The sequence below is a fragment of the Chiloscyllium plagiosum genome, unplaced genomic scaffold, assembly GCF_037043375.1.
Source record: "Chiloscyllium plagiosum isolate Xiang-an unplaced genomic scaffold, Cpla_swu_hap1 HiC_scaffold_3, whole genome shotgun sequence".
NCBI lineage: Eukaryota > Metazoa > Chordata > Chondrichthyes > Orectolobiformes > Hemiscylliidae > Chiloscyllium > Chiloscyllium plagiosum.
The window spans coordinates 88,103,968-88,127,815 of NW_028270141.1; positions in this window are offsets into that span (position 1 = coordinate 88,103,968).

The following is a 23,848-nucleotide window of genomic DNA, read 5'->3' on the forward strand; positions in this document are numbered from 1 at the left end:
AATGTTTAGATTTGATACCTAAGATCATCACTTTTCTGAAATCAAGGAATACAGTCTGCAGTTAGCTGTCAGATAATGTATGGTTGCTCAATGTCATGCTCCTTACAGACGTAACATCAAAACTGACCAAACTGAACTGTGAACTGTAGGGAAAGGACAGAGACTGAGCACACATAGTCACTGCTACAAATGCATTTAAACTGAAACTGGGTCTTTTATCCTCCCAATTGAAAAAAAACAAAACTCTGTAACAATTCCTTAGTCTGGAGAAAAATGCAAGAAAAATTCGAAGTCAAAAATGGTTCCATTCTGAAAATCTCTGTGCACACCTGAGGACGTTGGCAGAGGATTTTAACAGACGATTTCAGGAATTAGGTTTGATGGAAACAAATTGTTTTTTCGGATCCATTCCTTCAGTAGACAATGGTGGTTGGCTACCAAAACACATCAGGTCTTTGATTTACAATGTGGTGTTGATGTGGGGATAATTACTGTGCAAAATGATATTGATTTGAAAGTCAGATGAAGGGACAGTGATTTTTGGAACAGCAAAAAATACCCGCTTCCATTATCCTGTTTTTTCAAAGTGAAGGCTCACTTGGTTCCACATACCTCTGTGAGATAGCATTCTCCCAAATGAAGATAGTCCAAGTTTCACCCACCTCATGAGAGCCAATTAATGGGCATTTATCTCAAACTAGAACCCAGACTTCAAGGCACTGGCAGACATTGTGCAGTCACAGGTATTATACTGGGACTTGGTGAGTGGAGGACAAAATGAATAAGTCTAAATATTTGGTTTTAGATTTACATAGCAGTAAAAATAAACTATTTATTCTATTTTTTTTTTAGGGTAGACCCTGGGTTGCAATTAAATTCAAAAGTGGTCTTGTACTTAAATAGTACTTATCTAGAAGGACAAGGATAGCAGGTAGATAGGAACACCACACACTAAAACTTTCCCTCCAAACCACACACCAACTTGCCTTGAACATAACGCTGTTTCCTCATTGTTCCTGGGTCAAAGTCCTGGAATTCCCTTCTGAACAGCACTGTTGGCTATCCCTACAGCACATGGACCACAGTGGCTCAAGAAGCATTTCATAAGTATCTTCTCCGGGGCAATCAGGGATCGGCAATAAATGTTGTTCCAACCCGTGACTTCCATAAATAAAAGGAAGGAAGTTCCTCAGGCACAATGTCCACTTTCCAGGGCTCGGGGAGATTTTCTTTAGAACACAATGTGCCGAATATTGGGAAATCAATTTGGACAAGACACATGCTAGCTTTAAAGGTATGTTCCCGGACTGTTAAATTATTCAACAGTTCTTGCTTATTGGCAATTCAGGTGTCTGGGACAGACCCAAGAAGTCTCCATCATTGTATCATAAGAAGCTGAGCCTTTCCCTCTGAGTGAACTAAGTTTTAAACTCTGTATTTAAGCTCGAGTAATGAAGTCAATGGAAATACAATGAGAAAAGGTAGATGTAGACTGCGTGTTTGCTGAGATGAAGAGGTTGGGGATAGAAGGAGCAATGAATTCAGTAAAAGTAGTCTCCATGATGACTAGGCACCATCCCCACCAGGTTTGCACATTGTGGCAAGTCAGTGCTCAAACACACCTGTAGCAGGTATAATCCTGGCAAAAATGCTTAAGATCACAGGTTTTTCTGGGCTTTATGCTTTGTGCTTCCCTAAGCACCAATTCAGCCTCGGACTATTATATTGCTATAAGTTATATTGTGATAAGGCAGGTTTATACTAAGTGGCTATACTGTAACTTTAAGGGCACACATGATGAAATTTCAAACATTCATGAGTCAAAATGACAATAAACAGAGTGCAGCTATTGAACTGTCTCTTCAACATAGTTTTACAATTCATTCATGGGATGTGGGTGTTACTGGCTAGGCCAGCATTTATTGCCCGACCCTAATTGCCTGGTGGGTGCTTAAGAGATAACCACATTGCTGTTCGTCTAGAGTCATACATCAGCCAGACCAGGTAAAGACAACAGATTTCCTTCCTTCGAGGACATTAGTGAAGTTGACAGGTTTTTAGTTGGCAATCATCACTTACATGGTTATCTTTTGACCCGCTCTTTTAACTCCAGATTTTTATTGTATTCAAATTTAACCATCTGTCTCAGTGGGATTTCAACTCATGTCCACTGAACAACAGGATGGGCATGTAGATTGCTCGTCTGATGACATTACCAACACGTCACTGCCTCTCCTGGATCATTAGTACAAGCCCTTTCTACCTGTCCTGCAAAATTTAATGACTTAGGTACATATACATGCAAATCTTTTTGCTTCTGCACCCTTTACAGTAGTACTTTGATTTGAGTTCCTTTGAACCAAAGTGAATCTTCTCCCATTTCTCTGTATTGAATTTCATATACCACCTATCTGGATGGGAAGACCCATGGTCAACCTTCCTGACTGGTTACCAATTAAATCTCTTCAGTGGCTAATTAATGACTACTTAAAGCTTTCAAGCTGCCATCAGCCTGACTGGAAAAACAATAGAACATATATGCTGGATTGGGAAGGGCCTTAATGTACCACAATCTGGGGTCAATTGAAGGCACAGATGATTCCTCAAGGACTCATCCTGTCCTCCCTTCTGGGCCTTCGGTCACTCTTCTTCCCTTGATCCCGACTCTTCGAATCCCCAGAAAAGAATCACTTGGCCTTTTGCTGGTCTTGGTCTTCAGTTTTTCTGTTCAGCCAAAGGTTGGGCCTTCAACAGGTTGCTGTTGTTCACAGTGGCTGCTGGTCTCCAACTGGGTGACAGCTTCAGGCAGGACATTTTGGGTGTGGGATCTGATTGAACAACAAACCCACTGGAGGGCACCACATAAAAGCCAGATTAATACTTGATCCAGGGAGCTTTCTTGTGAATGGGGCCAATGTAGTCTCTCACCCTTAGAAATGTCCACTTTCACACTTTGCCAAATTAAAGGAATTGCCTGTTTGTTGTGTTTTTTTTAAACAATGATAGTGACTATTACCTTTGCAGCCATTTTCCCAATGACTTGACACCATGATTCAAGGTTCCAGGTTACAATTACTCTAGTAATGTTTCACAGCAACATATGTGACTCACTACAGAACAGGGATGTGCCAATTAGATTTCCACCACTAGAGATAGGAGTACTCACAAGCAAAGTCATTTTGAGAAAAATAGCATATATAGGTTTAATGAAAAAGTTGTCAGCACTTTCGCTGTGTGAACAGACCAACTGATTGATAAAATTGTCAAGTATCGCAGGTTCAGTGTCATTGTCAATGAACAATTATGGATTATATAATAATTGAGGGTCAACATAGAATATAAATTGATCTTGGTAGTGCTACCACCACCTGCAAGTTCTCTCCAAACCACTCACCAACTTGACTTCGAATTATATCATTGTTCCTTCAGTGTCACTGGGTCAAATTCCTGAAACTCCCTTCCTAACAGCAATGTGGGTCTACCTACTGCAAATGGGCTGCAGCAGTTCAAGAGTGCAGCTCATCACCCTCTTCTCAAAGGCAATTAGTATTGGGCTGTAAATGCTGACAAAGCTAGTAAAGCCCAAATCTCATGAATAAATTATAAAAGAAGAGCTAGGAATATGAGGATTAGTGGGATTGAGGATTCTGCAGCAGGATCATAAATGTGTAGTATAGCTCATGGGCACCTTCATTTCAATATAGTTTTTGTTGCATGCTAGATGACAAGCCAGGGAGCAGAGTGTGGCTGGAATAGGGCCCACTTATCATTTTGGAGACAGTGCTGTTACTTATACTAAAAGATCTGTATAAGTAACTTATCATTTTGGAGACAGTGCTGTTACTTATACAAGAGAGATCATGCAAACTAAGTTTTCACAGTAAGATGCATTTTCTTCAAAAGGCTGGTGTTAAAGCTTCATGGCAAGAGACTTGGAAGCTGTACAAGAACATTTTCCATCATGCATCTTTCTCAGAGATGAGGAATAATTTGAACATTTTGAAGAATGTTGCCATGTAAATGTCTTATGATGTGATTACTATGCAGTGTTCTGATACGACTGGACATGCAATTTATCTTTAACAGCTATATAATCATTTGCCATTATTTAGATTGAAAATGCTGGGGGAATGATGCTTTGATGTAGGGGAAGCATTTCCATTTCTGAATAAGAAACAATAGACGCTGAGGTGAGGAAAGCCCTGCATCTGCTATGTCAAACCTATTAAATCAAATTGCATGAGGCAATGGGTTGCCAGGAACTGACAGGAAGCAGATCCTGGCATGGTAAGTTGGACATCTTAACTGAGGCATGAGGGAATCTCAGAAGAAGGTGAAATATTTAAAAAGAAATTAGAAAACACAGCTTCAGCCCAGTCTGTAAATTTGAGACCACAGTCTTTATTTAGCTTACATTTAAATTGGAATACATGTCTCATTGAACTCCCCATTTAAATTAGGACTCCGAATTCTCTGGGAGGGTTAGCACATCTGTACTTGATTCTGGCGAGTGAAGGCAGTGGGATAGAGGAGTACGTGGGGAATGAGTCACAAACTTTCACCCCACACCTCATTCATTGACCACTCTAGTTTCTTAAACCCTCTCCTCATTCCTCTTCAACTAATTCACACTATGCTTGTGTGTTTTTGAGAGTGAGTGAGTTGGGCAGGAGGGAAGAGGTTAAGCTAATCCCTTGAGAAACACTACCCTTCATTAACTTACTTTTGCAGTTCAAAATAAGCCTTTTTCATAGAAACAGCATGAACATTCAATCATTCACTGCTGGACAGTTGGAAAATATTAGACAGTAGGTTGCTGATGTATCCCCAAATATTTGCACCCTCACCCTCATATCTAAAATGTGCCTATATTGATTAGATTCCCTACAGTGTGGAAACAGGGCCTTTGGCCAACCAGTCCATACTGACCCTCCGAAGAGTAACCGACCCAGACCCATTTTCCTCTGACTAATGCACCTAACACTATGGGCAACTTAGCGTGGCCAATTCACCTGACTTGCACATCTTTGGACTGTGGGAGGAAACCGGAGCACCCGGAAGAAACCCATGCAGACACAGGGAGAATGTGCAAACTCCACACAGACAGTTGCTCAAGGCTGGAATCGAACCTGGGACCCTGGTGCTGTGAGGTAGCAGAGCTAACCACTCAGCCATTGCTGGTACAAAACATCTTTACCGGAAAAGAGTTAAATTTCACTGTAACCATCTGAAAACCTTTTCCCATGGTCCAGCATTACTTACAATATACAATTAATGGAATTTTATTGCTGCACTTAGGATTGCAGGCTAAAGTCCCGGGTCAGCACATTTTTTGAAAATATTTTTGGAAAAGTATCAAGGAATGGAAAGCGTTTTTTTTTTATTCTTGAGTTATGCTCCAAAGAAATGACAGGTAAAATGAGAATGACTGTCATGATTAAATATAGTGTAATGTTGTTTTCCTCAGAGATAATTAAAGGCAAATAATTTTGCAATAAGATCATCAGGAAAAGACAAATTAACCCAGCTACACAATGACTTCTACTGCTGTTTTGTGAAGTTTTTTTTTAGTGGAAATCCATACCATTCTACTTCATGTAAGTGTTTGTCCCCTGCTGAACCTAAAGGCAGGGAGCCTCTTTTGGCTAATGCTGCTGTTCAGCAGCTATCTGGACAATGCTCAAGATGGTTGTTTCTAAGTGTGTGAGGGTTGTTCAGCCTTGCTGGTCACAACCAAACTTGCTCACTTACAATTGAAGGTCCGGGCTTAACTTTATGTACCAGACTGATGGATGATGAATAACGCAATCGAGACAGGTTTCAGGTTTTGAATAATGAATATGTTTAACAGAGAGCAAATCGCAATATGGCATAACAAATGCTAAATGTTTTTATATGACAAAAAATAAAATAGATTACTTTTGGTCTTCATTGAACTAAACACCTCTGGGTTCCTTTTTTCACCATTGTTAAACTCCCAAAGTTACCCAAACTTTGGTCAGGACAAGTAAGGCTACCCTCCACAAGGCAGTGAGATAAGTATTCTGCAGGCCTTGGATGAAATGTTTACCCTGTTGACTATGACTGCAGGGTTGTGTATCGTCTGGCCAAAGTCCCCAGAAATTGCTGGAAAATCTCAGCAAGTCTGGCAACATCTGGGGAGAGAACATTTCTTCAGTTCTGAAGAAGGATGTCTGGACCCCAAACATTAACTCCGCTTTTTCTCCACGGATGCTGCCAGACCTGCTGAGATTACCAGCAATTTCTGTTTTTGTTTCATTAATGTCTCTGATGGGTGACATTTGTTTTGGTTTTGGTTTAGTAATTTGAAAAACTTTGTCCTTTTTTGTCTTGGGGCCAACAGCTTGTGCTTTAAACAAGATTCCTTTTTCCAAAACTATGATATTCTGCTGTTGAAAACCTTAGATTAAAATGATAACTCTTTCATGGATCACAGATAACACTTTCAATTAAATTTCCTCTCTCTGTAAAAAGAACTTAGTTTTTGCTTGTGACTTTGCTGCAAGTATTACAAAGTCAGAAGTTATATTGCATAATTCTGACTTTTCCCTCTTTTTACAACTGACACATAGTATGTAGCACCTACAAGAATGCACTGCTACACCTCACTGAGACTCCTTCAAACATTGTCTTCTAAATCTATGACCTGACCACATTGAGGGGCCAGTGCAATAAATCACAGGAACATCATCAAATGCAAGTTCCCTTCAGTCACACAGGATCTGGAAGCATAATTGCCTGTCATTCATTGCCACTAGATCAAAATTCTGGACCTCATTTCCTTACAGCACCGTGGGGTACCTATGTCCCATGTATTGCTGCAGTTCAAGGAAGTGGCTTACCACCCACTTCTTACTGGCAATTTGGGATGGACAATAGATGCTGGCCTAGTCAGTGAAACTCACTTTCTGTGAAAGAAGAAGAGAATCAGATTATATATCCATTAAACTTCTCCCCCTTCCTTTTTCATGTTTAAGATTTCAATGAGTGGCTGATACTTGAGTTAGGTCAGTTAGGTGGGAAATTTAGACGGGAAGCATTTTTCACAGAGACAATAGTAAAAGATTCAAGCTCATATGTTCCCAAGGAAAGAAGGTGAGTGATTTGAAGAGGAACTATGTGCTGAATGCCTATATTCATATATTCATGCTAGGAGTTATGGTGTGGATGGTCCTGTCAAAAGAGCCTTGGTATTTTGTCAAAAGTACACGGCACAGTGGCACAGTGGTTAGCACTGCTGCCTCACAGCGCCAGAGACCCGGGTTCAATTCCCGCCTCAGGCGACTGACTGTGTGGAGTTTGCACGTTCTCCCCGTGTCTGCGTGGGTTTCCTCCGGGTGCTCCGGTTTCCTCCCACAGTCCAAAAGATGTGCAGGGTCAGGTGAATTGGCCATACTAAATTACCCGTAGGGTTAGGTAAGGGGTAAATGTAGGGGTATGGGTGGGTTTCGCTTCGGCGGGTCGGTGTGGACGTGTTGGGCCGAAGGGCCTGTTTCCACACTGTAATGTAATCTAATCTAAACTACTACTGTGCTGGTGATGGAGGGAGCAAATATCAAAAGTAGTTAATGAGAGTCAATCAAATGTGCTTTTTTTATAGTTATTGTGTATAGCATTTTTGGGAGCTATTGGAGCATCACTGATTCAGGGAAGTGGATGTTATTCCATTGGCCTAATTTCGCTTGGGCCTGTGCTTTTTACCACAATCAGTGGGAACTGAACCAGCTGCTTTTCAGAAGAGACTGGAACTGAAATTGTACCCTTAGTCTGTAAAGGCTCCTCAGCATAGGTTCTCAGTGTAGCCTAGGTCTTGTGCAAACTTAAAAGATTGGAGTTCAGAGTGAGTTTTGTTAAAGACAGGATCTATGATCACTGAAATGGCCATGTTAGTATCAACCTCCATTAGAACCAGGTGACCATTTAACTAGATATTCATTTTGATTGGTCCTGATGTTGATGTTGCTTTAGCAATTTAACTGTTCCAAACTGCATGTAGGTGGACTTTCCAGAGTATGCACTCTCCAGGATACCAACCTCTGAGTGGCCTTACTTCCTTTAGGTCTCATGGGACTTTTTTGCTGTCTTGAGTCTGCATACTGGCAGCAGCTACAATAGCTTGTCAGCCCGGATCCAAAAGATAATTTTAACCGTTTGGCTGAGGCTTAGTTTTGTTTTGGGGTTTTGCTGTGGGCTGCCCCAGATTCCCTCTGTTTCAGGATATGTCCTGATTAAGGCTACACAACTGCATTCACTCACGTGGTGTCTCCCAAGCTCAGTCAGACTGGTGAGGATGCCCACTTCCATCAGAATATCCTGCAACTCATATGCTTCATGTGCCACATTTTACAATGTTAAAGGCAGTTGTTGTGCCTGTTTGAAGTCCTGTAGGGCTTCAGCTAGTAGGTGCTTTTGCACAGGTACATCATCAATCCCACATACCAAACAGTCTCAGTATCTCATTCAGTGTTAAACTAAAGACACATGCCTCTGCCAGTCATCCTAACCTCATCAAAAATCTGATACGGATTCCTCAGTTCTCGAATTGCCCAGGAAAACTGATAACTTCTCAGAATTAGAGGAGGCATGAGGTTGTGTTATTCATTAACTAAATTGATCAACTCTTGAAAGGTTTCAGTATCTGGTGTCTCAGGGAAAATTAAGCTCCTAATAAACGACAAAGCTGCAGATCCACAAGCTGTCAGGAGAATTACTCATTGCTACTCATCTGCCCCAATTTCATTTGCTTGAAAAATAATGCACTCTTTCCATAAGCTTGCCCCAGTCTTTGATGGCAGGATCAAATGAGTCAAGCTTCCCAAATAACAGCATGATGCCAAAAATACTTACCCCAACTCAAAGATGATTATTGAAAGTGAATTTCTTCATAGGCAAGCTTTAATCTCATTGCCACTGAAATAACTCCACAGAGGTCAATATCCCATCACCAAGTCACTCTTTATTTCCACACGGAGAGTCCTTGACACTAACCCAGCTCCCTCAGAGCCAGCTCTCAGAGTGAACCAGATATCTGACACTCCTCTCTTATCTGTCAGCCAGGGGTCCCTGACTGGACCAGATTGGCTCAAGAAGCAATCACTACACTGAAGTCATAAAGATATCAGCAATATTGGTTTAAAATGAAAACATATCACTTCAAGGATAGTCTAACATTTTAAAACTGCTTTTTTCGAAATGTTCCTTTTTACAATGAACACTAACCCCTTTTTAACATTATACTTATGGTTGTGTATGTACGTGTTTGTATGTTTGATATATCCGTTATTTGAGGCAGGTGTAGGTAGTGAAATTCCTCTTCCTTTTACTCAAGAAAACCATGTAATTGGCTCCTTGGTTGATTGTGGTAAACTAGTTAATGACATTTTGATTTGAGTCAGGATTCTGCCATCATTGAAGAATAGAATGCTCATGCCCCTCCTTCTTTGTTTAGTTGTTCAATTGCTCACCACCATTCATGACTGAATGTGACAGGAGTACAGAGATATGATCTGTTGGCTCTGAGATCATTTAGATTTATTCTTCTTGTGCTGTTTCTGCTTCATGAAGTTGGTATCCCACTTTCAGATAGGCATAATGTTACTCTTCTACACTCCTAATTGAACCAAAATTGATCTCCATTACCTGCCTGTGGCTCATGTCCATTATTAAACTTATTGAATAGGATGCAAAATGTTCAAAGTTCCACCAAAGCCATTGTTGTGGATTACCCTGAACCTGACTTTAAATCTTAAAAGCTCTCCTCCACCACCTAGAATAATACTGTATTGCATGCCAGGAAGGACAAGCCAGGGTTTTGTCTGCAAAGACAGAAAATGTATTGGATGGCATTCTTATATAATTTGAATATCATTACAACGTGCTCACTCTTACATAGCCATGGCAATTTTTTTCACTTCTGGTTGAAAATGTGAACAACACAAAAATGCCAGAATACAGCAGAGGAAGTACAGAAATTTCTGTCTCCTGTTTGATGTCCTGCAAATCACAATTACTGCTCCAAAAGCTGGGTGCATGCAGGGTGGCCATATATGCCATTCAGGCGCACCTTCTTTCACTAACAACCAAACATGATGTTTGGCTGAAGGTTCAAATACAACACGTGATCCTCACATGACATGATAATATTGCACGGATTAGCTTAATTTTAACTGAAAGTGTAAGACTTGTCACAAGTGCAGCAAAAAATGTTAATATCTACCTGCATCAATTTATTGCTCACTTATGCAACATAAAGTTCATTGCAACTCACACAATCAACAATCCATCTGAAAGTTAAAGTTGAAAGCCCTGATGCCATACTTGCATCACATGGTGTACTCTTCCCAGGCATTTGCACTCTTGTCAAATTTCCTGGCCGAGTTTTGAGGCTGGCAGGAAAGCTCCAAGTGAAAAGCAGGGAGCTTCATAAATTTATATTTAGATCAGGACAAAATGACAGTTTTGGAAGTTTGACATGCATTTGAGTCGTTTGTTTTCATATGACATAAATTAATGGATCTGGATATTAACTGCGAACATGTTCATCTTCAGTGACAGATTCAAACTGGGCCTGCTACTGACAGCAAACACTGATACAAATTACTTTCTTGACCACAGACAATGATTTTTTTCTAATGACCACAGGCTTGTGTCTGTGAAGAATATTTGGACAAATTATTTCTGTTATGCTGTAATTTAAAGCAGTTACTCTTTTCATTAAGTATCTCCATTGGGAATATTACTAAATCCCGCATACATTGAAGAAGAGGATAAGAAGAAAAAAATAGCGTTTGTTTTCCCCTCAGTTTACAAGGTACATGAGGCAGTCTCCTTGTACCAAGGATTACTGTCCTACATCATACACAAACATGTCGATCACAGTTAACTGACATCTAATGATGACTAGCACACCAGAGAGGCCTTGCCAGAATTTGTATCTGCTGAAAAACCTCTTGGCAAATGTTACTGTCTGCTGCAAAGAAAGGTAATTGCAGCTCAAGTCACTTCTTGTGTTTGGTTCCTTCAAGGTTGTCAGTTATGTCCATACTATAAATCAGGTGACCGAGAAATTGTCAACTCATCCTTTGATTGTCGCTTTTATCTTACACCTGTCATCCATATTACCTGTCTGAGTATTGCAGTTTGGCTACCAGACAATTATAGGTTTCAATCTGAGGGTGAAGACACTCATAGCATCACAGATGTTAATGGATGTGGGGAACAAAGGTTCATCAGACTCTTACTCATTGATTATAGCTCCGCCTAAAACACCATTATCCCCTCCACACTAATCTCAAAACTCCAGGACCTAAGTCTTGGCTTTGCTCTCTGCAACTGACTCCTCAGTTTCCTGACCCACACACTGCAATCAGTGAAGATAGACAGCTGCACCTCCTTCATGATAACCATCAACACTGAAGCCCCCAAAGGATGCGTTCTCAGCCCCCTACTGTACTCCATGTACACCTATGACTGTGGTTGGATGGGTATCTGACAAAGATGAGTCAGAATACAAGTAGGTGATAGAGGGCCTGGTATTATGGTGCAACAATAACAAACTCTCTCTCAATGTTGGCAAAACAAAAGAACTGATCATTGACTTCAGAAAGAAGCATCAATGGAGCTGAGGTGAAGAGGGTCGAGAGTCCTCAGAGTGACGATAACCGACAATCTGTCCTGGACATTGCACATAGATGTTACGGTCAAGAAGGCACAACAATGACTCTTCTTCCTCATGGGGCTAAGGAAATTCAGCATGACCATAAGCACTCTCACCAACTTTTACAGATGCACCACTGAAAGCATTCTATCCAGGTGCATAATGCCCTGGTACGGCAACTGCTCTGCCCAAGATGACAAGAAACTTGTGTGCACAACCCGAATCATCATAGAAGCCAACCTCCCATCATGGACTCCATTTACACTTCTCGTTGCGGTGGAAAGGCTGCCAATATCATTAAAGACCCCTCCCACCCTGGTAATGTTCTCCCACAACCTCTTCCATCAGGCAGTAGCTTGAACACATGCATCAGCAAGTTCAAGACCAGCTTCTTCCCTGATGTTATTAGACTGATGAATGGACTCTCTAACTTCAAATAATGCTGATATTGTTAATGTTGATCTTGCTTCATGCCCTCCTGTGTAATGTAACATAGGAGAAAGTGAGGACTGCAGATGTTGGAGATCAGGGGTTCATTTCTGATGAAGGGCTTATGCCCGAAACATCGATTCTCCTGCTCCTCAGATGCTGCCTGACCAGCTGTGCTTTTCCAGCACCACACTCTTCGACTGTAGTGTAACCTGTATGCTTCATTCTGTCTTAAGCACCCTATGATCTGTATGTCCTTGCTTGCTATGATCTGCTGGGTACTGCTTGCAAACAAAGCTTTTCATTGTACTTAGGTACACATGACTACAATAAATCAAATCAAATCAAGGTTTCCAATTTTTACAACAATCTAGAAAGATCAGTTTAATGACATTATGCCACATTATCATAAGAAAATAAGTTGTGGGTGCAGAATTAAGTCCTTCAGCCCATTGAGTCTGCTCCTTCATTTGATGAGATCATGGCTGATCTGATTAACACCTACTCCACTTTCCTGCCTTTCCCCCCATAACCCTTGTTTCCTCCAATGATTTAAAATCTATCTACCCAGCCTTGAAAATACATAGTTTTAAATTTGGCAACAGGAAACCTGAAATCACTGAGATAGTGAACGTCTCACAAATGGATATGCAATCTCTGGCTTAGGGTTGCTTACTTTCAGCAGCTACTGTATGGAGAAACACTGCGGAAAGTATCCAATAAATTCTTTTCTAGATCAATGAATAAATAATCAATTCACTTACAGGTATCTAGGACTAGGGAGTTCCTGAAAACCAAGAAGTAGCCCAAAAAAAATCAAAAAAGGAATCCTCTTGAAACACTCAAGATGAGTCCTAGAATATTTGTTTCTTTGTAATGGCTCCTGGAATGGATCTCCTAGGGCAGAATTATAAGATACAAGTGATGGTCTGCCTTGGATGCCTACAGTCATACTTTGAGCTATTCGTCATGCTCCACTTATCGAGCAATTGGCAACATCTTTGCCCATTCTTATACAGTTGAGAGTTTCCCACATTTTCCAAGGACGGTTGAAATTTTGGACATTACCAGCTTGGGGTTGGTGACAGTTAAAGGCCACCAGGAGGAAAGTCATTGAGAGGTGTGGCTATCAGTTTGTAATCGATTATGTTCCAGAATGGACTACAGCATTTCAGACAAGCGCATGAGTTATTTTTGAGAACTTGACCCTGGTCCACTACATTAATATTCTTAACAATTTCCTCAGTCTCCAGTATTTTTTAATTTTTAATGGGATGTGGGCCTTATTGGCTAGCCCAGCATTTATTGCTCAATCCAAATTGCCCATTCTAAATTGCCCAAAGGGCAGTTCAGTGTCAACAACATTGTTCTGGGTCTGGAGTCACAGGTAGACCAGACAGTTAAGAATAGCAAATTTCCTTCCCTAAAGGACATTAATGAACTAGATGGATGTTGATGATAATCAACAATTATGACATGACTGCCACTAGACTGGCTTTTGTTTTTAATTGCACCCATTGAATTCAAATTTCACCTGTCAGAACCTTTTCAGTCTTTTTTCCATTCATTTTGTTTTGCATTTTTTTGTGTCAATACAGACTTTAAAGATTTTTGTTGAGTAAGGGTATTCTGGGTTGTAAAGATGGCAGCCCTCTTGAGGCTCAATGGTCTACTCCCACACCTATGTTTCTGGCCATGATTTAGAACAAGATAGAATCACACAAGATAGATCAGTACTCTGCATCTTTCTCAATAATGTTTGCAAAGGCCAGAGGAGGAAGTTACTGAGCTGGAGGAGTAAACAGTGGAAATTGGAAGTGCATAAATAAGCAAGAGAAAATGGTGGCAGCAAGAGAGAAGCTGGAACCTAATACAATCATGGTTATCATCAGTGCCATGAAGATAATGCAACATGCACTGATGTGTTTTGTTGCTACATGAGATTGTAAATTGCATTCAGCTTTCTGGTGATTTTGCAGAAGCTCTACTTACTTTATTTAAACATAAACATTTGTTTTAAGCCCTGAAAATGTCTAAAAATATAAATAAAGAAAGATGAATAAAAGGCACTGGGATAATTAGAATTTAAAGAAACAATTCTGAGAACTCTGATTCCTACTCTTCAAAGGTGCCTTATTATAGTTATTGTAAATGTAATTCAGGTTGAAAGAAGATCAGTTGAAAGGTATGCTGAGCTAGTGTGTTAAGATCTGTTGACATCAATTTCTGTCTGATTCTTGGACCCTGTTTGTCTGCACAATGCTGGCATCGACAGTTGTGTGGAATGGAAAATCTCTCTTATTTTTGTCCTACTTACTCACACTTCAATGTTGAAGTGGAAAATGCACTCAAGAGTGCCAAAATGTTACAGAGGAAAGCCAAGGCAGATCCTTAAGTTGATAGTAGCTCTACTCGACTGGAGAAAAATTCAGACAAAATCATTTGGCTGCATCTTAGTGCTGAGACCATCAGGACAACATGCCAACACAGAACTCCCAAAGCTTTAGCTTTCTCATGCGAAGAATGTGTTGTCAAGACAAACTGGAGTAAAGGAAACAATTATTGAAGGAGCAAAACAATTTGTGGATCTGAAGCTCCTTGACTACATAATTCAACTGATAGTTGATATCAATGGAGAAAAGCAACATCTAGCAAGGAAGTTCTGAGGCAAGCTCACAGATCTGAAACATGAACTCTATTTCTATTTCCACAATGATGTCTGATTGGTGCAGCATTTCTAGTATTTCTGCTTTTCCATCGTTCCACTACCTCAATTAGAGGAGAAAAAGTACAGGAGGAGTCCCCAACAGTACCTTTCCACTGACACTCTCATTCGTTTGGCCGAAATGGTCCTCACCCTTAACAATTTCTCCTTCGAATCCTCCCACTTCCTCCAGACCAAAGGGGTAGCCATGGGCACCCATACAGGCCCCAGCTATGCCTGTCTTTTTGTCAGCTACGTAGAATAGTCCATCTTCCGTAATTACACCGGCACCACTCCCCACCTCTTCCTCCGCGACATTGATGACTGCATTGGCGCCAACTTGTGCTCCCGCGAGTAGGTTAAGCAATTCATCAACTTCACCAACACATTCCACCCTGACCTTAAATTTACCTGGACCATCTCTGACACCTCCCTCCCTTTCCTGGACCTGTCCATTTCCATTAATGATGACCGACTTGACACCGACATTTTTTACAAACCCACCGACTCCCACAGCTACCTAGATTACACCTCTTCTCACCCTACCTCTTGCAAAAATGCCATCCCGTATTCCCAATTCCTCTGCCTCCGCCGTATCTGCTCCCAGGAGGACCAGTTCCACCACAGAACACACTAGATGGCCTCCTTCTTTAGAGACGGCAATTTCCCTTCCCATGTGGTTAAAGATGCCCTCCAACGCATCTCATCCACATCCCGCACCTCCACCCTCAGACCCCACCCCTCCAACCGTAACAAGGACAGAACCCCCCGGTGCTCACTTTCCACCCTACCAACCTTCGCATAAACCAAATCATCTACGGACATTTCCGCCACCTCCAAACGGACCCCATCACCAGGGATATATTTCCCTCCCCACCCCTTTCCGCCTTTCGCAAAGACCGTTCCCTCCATGGCTACCTGGTCAGGTCCACACCCCCCCCCCAACAACCCACCCTCCCGTCCTGGGACCTTCCCCTGCCACCGCAGGAATTGCAAAACCTGCGCCCACACCTCCTCCCACACCTCCATCCAAGGCACATCCACATCCATCAAAGTTTAACTTGCACATCAGCCAATATCATTTATTGTATCCGTTGCTCCCGAAATGGTCTCCTCTACATTGGGGACATTGAACGTTTCCTAGCAGAGCGCTTTAGGGAACATCTCTGGGACACCCGCACCAATCAACCACACCGCCCTGTGGCCCAATATTTCAACTCCCCCTCCGCCAGCCGAGGACATGGAGGCCCTGGGCCTCCTTCACCGCCGCTCCCTCACCACCTGATGCTTGGAGGAAGAACGCCTCATCTTCCACCTCGGAACACTTCAACCCCAGGACATCAATGTGGACTTCAACAGTTTCCTCATTTCCCCTTCCCCCACCTCACCCCAGTTCCAAACTTCCAGCTCAGCTGAGCACCATCCCCATGATCTGTCCTACCGGCCTATCTTCCTTTCCACCTATCCACTCCACCCTCCTCTCTGACCTATCACCTTCATCCCACCCCCATCCACCCATTGTACATTTTGCTACCTTCCCCCATCCTCCTCCCTGGCCTATCACCTTCATCCCCACCCCCACTCACCTATTGTACTCTATGCTACTTTCTCCCCACCCCCACCCTCCTCTCATTTATCTCTCCACCCTTCAGGCTCTCTGCCTGTATTCCTGATGAAGGGCTTTTTCTCGAAACGTCGATTTTCCTGCTCCTCGGATGCTGCCTGAACTGCTGTGCTTTTCCAGCACCACTGTACTCCAGATCCTGGGTAAATGGACTACCCAGACCACCCTGCACCAGAGAATCTTTCTTAGAATGTTTTCAGAGCATGAAACAAATGTTTATGTTTAAACAAAATACCAGAGGCCTTTTAACCCTTGGCTGTCCCCTACAGCCTGACCAAAGTCTGCCCCGAAACCCGCTCCAGCTGTCTGACTCAAACTGACTACAGTCTGTTCTGATATAATGTGATGTTTCTGGTCCCATCCAATCTCGCGTTATAGGAAAATCATGTAATAGCAGGACCATTTAATGGGAACAGAATCGCATTATAACTAACACAGGTAAGGAAAGTTCACATTCCCAAATAATGGTCTAAATTCTTCAATCATGTTACAGCCAATTCGTGTTGAAGAAACATGTGTTACAGCAGAACCAACTGTACCCTTCTTCTTTGACCTGACTACTCCCCAACTCAGTCTTTTCTTTCACCCACCTTTGTCTTCTCTTACATAGCTGCCCGTTTCACCCTTCACTCACAATATGTCATAACGCCTCCCCCACTGACCTGCCACACTACTCCTCACAGGCATGTCATCATACCACCTCACCTGCCTGTCAGTCTATTCCTTCAGGCTTTGATCTACCAGCCTGCAAACGCATCCACATGTCACCTTATCACCTCACCTATCTATCTGCTACCTTATGAATGAATGATCTATTTATTGCCACAGATATTTGAAGATACAGTAAAAGGTGTTTTGTCACCACAGTCTGGCACCACTAACCTTGTACCCACCTAACTTTACAGACTTACATCTATCCATAACCCTTCAAAGAGGTTTTGGGACCTTTAAATTACAATCATTTATCAGAACATGATGGCTAGCACCGTAAAAAAGGGGACATGTCTTTGACAAAGATTCTCTCTGCTGCTCTCTATGAGGATTGCTGCAGTGCATTTGTTAGAGAAGATTCTACACTAGAAGAGGAGCCTGAGAAATCACAGGATGATAAATGGGTAACATTTGTCTGATCTGTTGGAAATAGGGTTTCTGACCCATTTTGGAATATTAGTGGCCTTAATGTATAAAACAGCCAGCCATGTGCACAAAGCCTTGGGTACATCCACAGGACACAAACCTAGGATTGAAGCAGAAAAGTAAGAACGCTCAGGAGTAACATTAAAGAAAGCTCTACATAAAAGATTACTGCATGAGTTAGGAGCTGGGTCAGGAAAGATATTCTGGCATTACAGGCAGCGCAGAGAAGACTCAGTAGTGTAATTCCAAGGATGGAGGGTATGGGGGATTTTCACATGAGGAGAGATTGAGTATTTTTCGACTTTCGAAGAATGACAGGAGACTCTTTATGAAGCGTATAAGGTCCTTAGGGAATGTGACATGGTACAGGCAGAGATTATTGTGGGAGAGTTTAAGACGTTAGGGTATAATCTCACAATGCAGGGTTGCCCAGTTAAGATAGAAATAAGGGGAATTTCTTTTTCTTCCAGAGGATATTCAATCTGTGGAATTCTTTACGATAGAAGGCTGTAGAGATTGGGTCATTAGGTATATTCAAGGCTGAGACAAACAGACTTTTAATCATTAAGGGAATCAGGGTTAATGGGAAAAAGCAGGAAAGTGGATTTGAAGATTGTCAGATCAGACATGACCTAATTGATTGGCAAAGCAGACCCAATGGCTTACTCTGCACCTATCTTGAGCTATTATAGATGTTGTCTGCAAAGCAATGGACAATCTTTACTTCACTAGTAGATAAGTTTGAACCTTCCTTTCTTTTACGTTTTGGAATTCTTTCCTTCTGTGATTCTTAATGAATTTTCTCCCACTCTTTTGAAAGACAGTGGGAGTGAGCACTCGGCAAAGATAGGGACAAAGAGATATTGTCGTAGCCAGTTCCTGGAGGTTTCGGTTTGTACTTCAATCACTGGATCTGTGTTAAGACGCAGCCAGACCAATCAGAAAGATGTTGCAATGCTGAGCTCCCCTGAACCCAGAGCAGACAGTGCCAATTTGTCTGCACTCACTATGCCAAAAAAGTTGCACTATCTCATATTCATCATTTAGTTTCACTTGTTTTTTCCAAGTTGCAAACAAACTCCTTACACACTGGTTTTCCTTTCAAAGCAGTGCTCATTTTTCCTATTTTCAGTCCATAGTCCAAAATAAATAAATGTGACCTTTACAACTGCCCTGATTCCATTGTCAAAGCTCTCCCTCTCTTGCTTCCAACTCCCAAGGTCTCTAAAGGACTAATCTACACGTTCAGTTTGAATAATTGCACATCATGCAGGGCTTCATAACTTCTGCAATTGACCCAAGACCAGGAAGTAAAATTGTGATGAGCTGCATCAAAATGCCACTGACAAGTGTACTGAGTTTATTTCTTGATTTTCCACACTTTATTGGACATCAACCTCTGCTCCCATGAGCTTTTAAGTTAATTTTGAGATAAAATGTTTAATTTTAAATTCCTTCGAAGGTCCACCAGGTTATACAGTTATACATTTTCAGGGAGATAGGACTGATACATTTGATCGATCCCATATTTATTTTGCTATTCAAATCACTCCTGGACCCAAACATGAAAAGTTTATTGTTACTGATAGAAGTTTTAATGCATTCCTGGTAATGCACAGACACACACTTGTTTAAACTCTCTACCAGTTCAAACTCATCATTTCTTTGGCAGAGATTTTTTTTACCGCAATTACTAAATAGTTTCATTTTGAATCACCACATTGGCGATATAATTCCTTGACCATTCAGCAGTATTTACCAAGTTGGCAGTGTTCACACCTAGTTATGGGATGATTAATTTTTATTGGAGTTGAAATATAATTTTCCAACTTTCAGGCCATAGCACTGTTACTGATCCTTAAAATCTCCAGCAGCACATACAGAAAGGAAAATGAGAAGAATCAAGGACACATGTTTAGTATTGATGTCAAACTGCTGTTGGCTGAAGATGATATATAGTTCTTCCTGAGGACTGGGCGATTTACCAATATGACTCACTCCCTCCTGGACTGAAATAGTTGTGTAAAACCACAAATGCATCACCATTTGTAATGTCAAACCAGATTATTATCAGTGTACATATGAATAGAGATGACTAAGTGAATTGATACAGTTGCAAACAAATGAGGGAGAGAGTGGTAACGTTTATTAAAGACTTACAGTGCTACATATAAACAGAGGCACGTGTCACCAAAGATTACATTTTGACTGCTTATTTATCTGTTTTTGTTTATTGTGAATACTCTTAAGTGGCTACTTGTTCTTCCTAAACAAAATGTATCCTAATTGATATTCAGATTGATGACCTACTTGCTTACAAATCAATGTAATTTTTCAACATGCTTTTTGTAAGAGATTCTGCACAGTGCTGGACAATGTTGAGAGTTCAAATATGATTGTTAGGCCCATACTACAGAGGTTACCTAATGTCTGACAAACAAAGAACAAAGAACAGCACAGGAACAGACTCTTTGGCCCACAAACACTGCCTTTCTAAACTAAAAAGGCTTCTACGCAATTTGTACACCTCTATTCCCAGCCTATTTGTGGATCTATCATGATGCCTCTGAAATGTTGCTATTGTATCTGCTATTACCACCTCCTCTAGCAGCACATTCCAGTTATTTATCAGCCTCTGCATAAAAAAAACTTGCTTCTCACATTACCTTTATGCTCTCCCCCTTCTACCTTCAACCTATGTCCCTAGCAATTGATATTTCTCTCCTAGGAAAAAGACTTCAACTATCCATTCTATCAATACCTCTCAAAATTTTGTAAACTTCTATCAGGTTGTCCAAGCCTTTGATGTACAAGTGAAATCGAACCAAGTTTCTCTAATCTCTCCTCATAGCTAATACCTTCCAAACCAGGGAACATCCTGGTAAACCTTTTCTGTATCGTCTCCAAAGGCTCTACATCCTTCTAGTTGAACCAGAACTGTATGCAATATACCAAATATGGCTTAATTAAAGTTCTATACAGCTGCAACATGACTTGCCATTTTTAAAGCTCTATTCCCAGACAGATGAAAGCAAGCATGCCATATGCCTTCTTGATCACACGATCCAATTGCGTTGCCACTTATAGGGAACTGTGGACCTGTACGCTTAGATCTCTCTGTATGTTAATGTTTGTAAGGGTCCTGCCTTTTACTGCCTACTTTCCTCCTGAATTTGATCTTCCAAAATGCATTACAGGTCATTCTGCTATAACACGCATTTCGTTAACACAATTTTGCTGCAATGCAGTTGGCGAATTGGGGACACTGTTTCTAAAGGACGAATTTTTAAAACGTGTATTGGCTATAATGCGATTCTGGCTCCATTCGTTTAAATGGCGTCGCTATTGCGTGATTTTCTTATAACATGAGATTGCATGAGAACGGAAGCATTGCGTTATGGCAGAACTAACTCTAAGTCGCATTTATCTGGATTAAATTACAACTGCTATTTCTCCGCCTAAGTGCCTAGCCTATCTATCTCCTATTATAGTCATAGAGTCATAGAGATGCACAGCATGGAAGCAGACCTTTCGGTCCAACCCGTCCATACCGACCAGATACCCCAACCCAATCTAGTCCCACCTGCCAGCACCTGGCCCATATCCCTCCAACCCCTTCTTATTCATATATCCATCCAGATGCCTTTTAAATGTTGCAATTGTACCAGCCTCCACCACTTCCTCTGGCAGCTTATTCCATACACATACCACCCTCTGTGTGAAAAAGTTGTCCCTTAGCTCTCTTTTATATCTTTCTCCTCTCAACCTAAACCTATGCCCTCTAGTTCTGGACTCCCCCACCCCAGGAAAAAGACTTTGTCTATTTATCCTATCCATGCCTCTCATAATTTTATAAACCTCTATAAAGCTCACCCCTTAGCCTCTGAAGCTCCAAAAAGATAACCCCAATCTATTCAGCCTCTCCCTACAGATCACACCCTCCAGCCCTGGCAACATCCTTGCAAATCTTTTCTGAACCTTTTCAAGTTTCACAGCATCTTTCTGATAGGAGGGAGATCAGAATTGTATCTACTGGTAATTCTCCTCATTATCTGCAGCTCACCCAATCTTTGTGTCATCTGCAAACTTAGTAATCAGACTATCTCCATTTTCCTCTACATTATTTCTATTATATTACAAACAACAGAGGTCCCAGCATTGGTTACTGTGGAACACCACTGGTCACAGATATCCAGGCAAAAAGATACCCTTCCACCACAACTCTCTTATATGACTAAGCCAATTATGTATCCATCTTAGTAGCTCACTGTGGATCCTATGTGACTTCACCTTCTGTATCAGCCTGCAATGAGGGACCATGTCAAAGACCTTGCTAAAGTTCATGTAGACAACATCCATCACGCGGCTGTCATCAATTATCTTTGTCACTTCTTCAAAAAACACAAATCAAGTTTGTGAGACATGACCTCCCTGCACAAAGCCATGCTGCCTATCACTATTAAGTTCATATTTTTCCAAATATGCGTAAATTCTATCTCTCAGAGGCTTTTTCAATAATTTTCCTCCACTGACTTAAGGGTCACCAGCGTATAATTTCTTGATTTATCCTTTTTCCCTTCTTAATCAAAAGAGTGACCTTGCCTATTCTTCAGCCCTCTGAGACCTCTCCTGTGACTAAAGATGATTCATAGATTTCTAGTGTTTAATATGCTATATTTTAGGCATTAAAATTGGTGGCACGTCCAGCCCCACTCTACAAATATTTCACAACAGTCATTCAACTGAAGGGGAGGCAAGCGCTGGGAAGGTCACCCAATGTAATGCCCAATTGTTCTCCACCTCCTGTTATATAATGCAATGAAACAATTATGTTCATGCTACATTGGCTGTACCTATTTCACTGATGTTACACAGTCCATGTGCGCAGACAATGAGCTCTACTTGAGCTTCAAGAGGGAGAAGCCATATCAGCTCTTTAAGGTTCTGTTAATTATGTCTAATCAAGCATAATTCCTTTCCATGTATATCCAGAAAGACCCCTCAAGATTGTATGATTCTAGATGTTCAAAGTGCAAATTGTTAGTATTCTATAAGGAGGCAATGAAAGGATATACACAGACTAAGTGCACAAAGAGCTGGCAAGAATGTCACGCAAAGCACGTACATTTTTTTAAACTTCCTGCCAAAATGAAGCATGCTATTTAAATCATAGAATCTCCACAGTACGAAATCAAGCCATTTGGCCCAACAGGTTCCTCCGAAGAGCATCCCATACTGACCCAGACCCTCACCTTATCCCTGCATTCACCGTGGCCAACATCCCTGGACACCCACAGGGCAATTTCCCATGGACATTCCACCTAACCTGCACCTCTTTGGACTGTGGGAGGAAACCAGAGCACAGGTGAAAACCCACGCCGATACAGTGAGAACATGCAAACTCCACACAGAAGTCACCCAAGGCTGGAATTGAACCCAAGTCCCTAATGCTGTCAGGCAGCAGTGCTAACCACTGAGTCACTGATCTACCTAATCTTCAATACTCCCTCTTTCTACCTTAAAGCTAGCCATCAATTCATTCTGCTACTTGTTCCCAACTCCACATTCTTTAATTTGATCTGTTAGCGTATTATTTGGCACCTTTGAAAAACTAGACAGACTGTATGTACTACATTAGTATTGTCTGCTTTCTGTTACGTCCTCAAGAAAATTCAACATACTTGGCCAAGCAAGATTTTTCCTTTTGAAATTCATGTCTGCTGCCCACCTTGTTGAGAAGATGTTGATGACGTTAATTCAATAATGGCTGCCTGTAGGCGAACATGTATTAGTCCCACTCAGGCCAATGTACAATACAAAGGTGGCATTTTCTTCTATGCTTAGTTTGATAAATTAAAGACTGAAGAAAATTTTGTAGATTTTTGGAACTCTTAAAGTTGGTTTTGAGGAAATTTAATCATTTGCAAGAATTCAGCATAGTTTTCAGTTACACAATGAGTAAGCATGATACATAATTGAAAAACACTTGCAGTTAAGGCACTTTAAGGGACAGTGGGGAATTTAACAGCAATAGTGTAATTACGAATCAAGGTTACACATTGGGTGAAAGAGAATAAACTAAGACATGAGAATAAAATAAGTGTTTACATAACCATGATGATTCCAGATGCTTTTGAAATAGTGCCTAACCATTGTTACCCTCACGATCCAGTGCTATAGAGTATGTCATAAGACTTTCAAAACTTTCTACTGCATGCTTCATCACAGCAAATTATTACCAGGAGGGTAGAGGAGAAGTTTCAAACATATCCTCAAA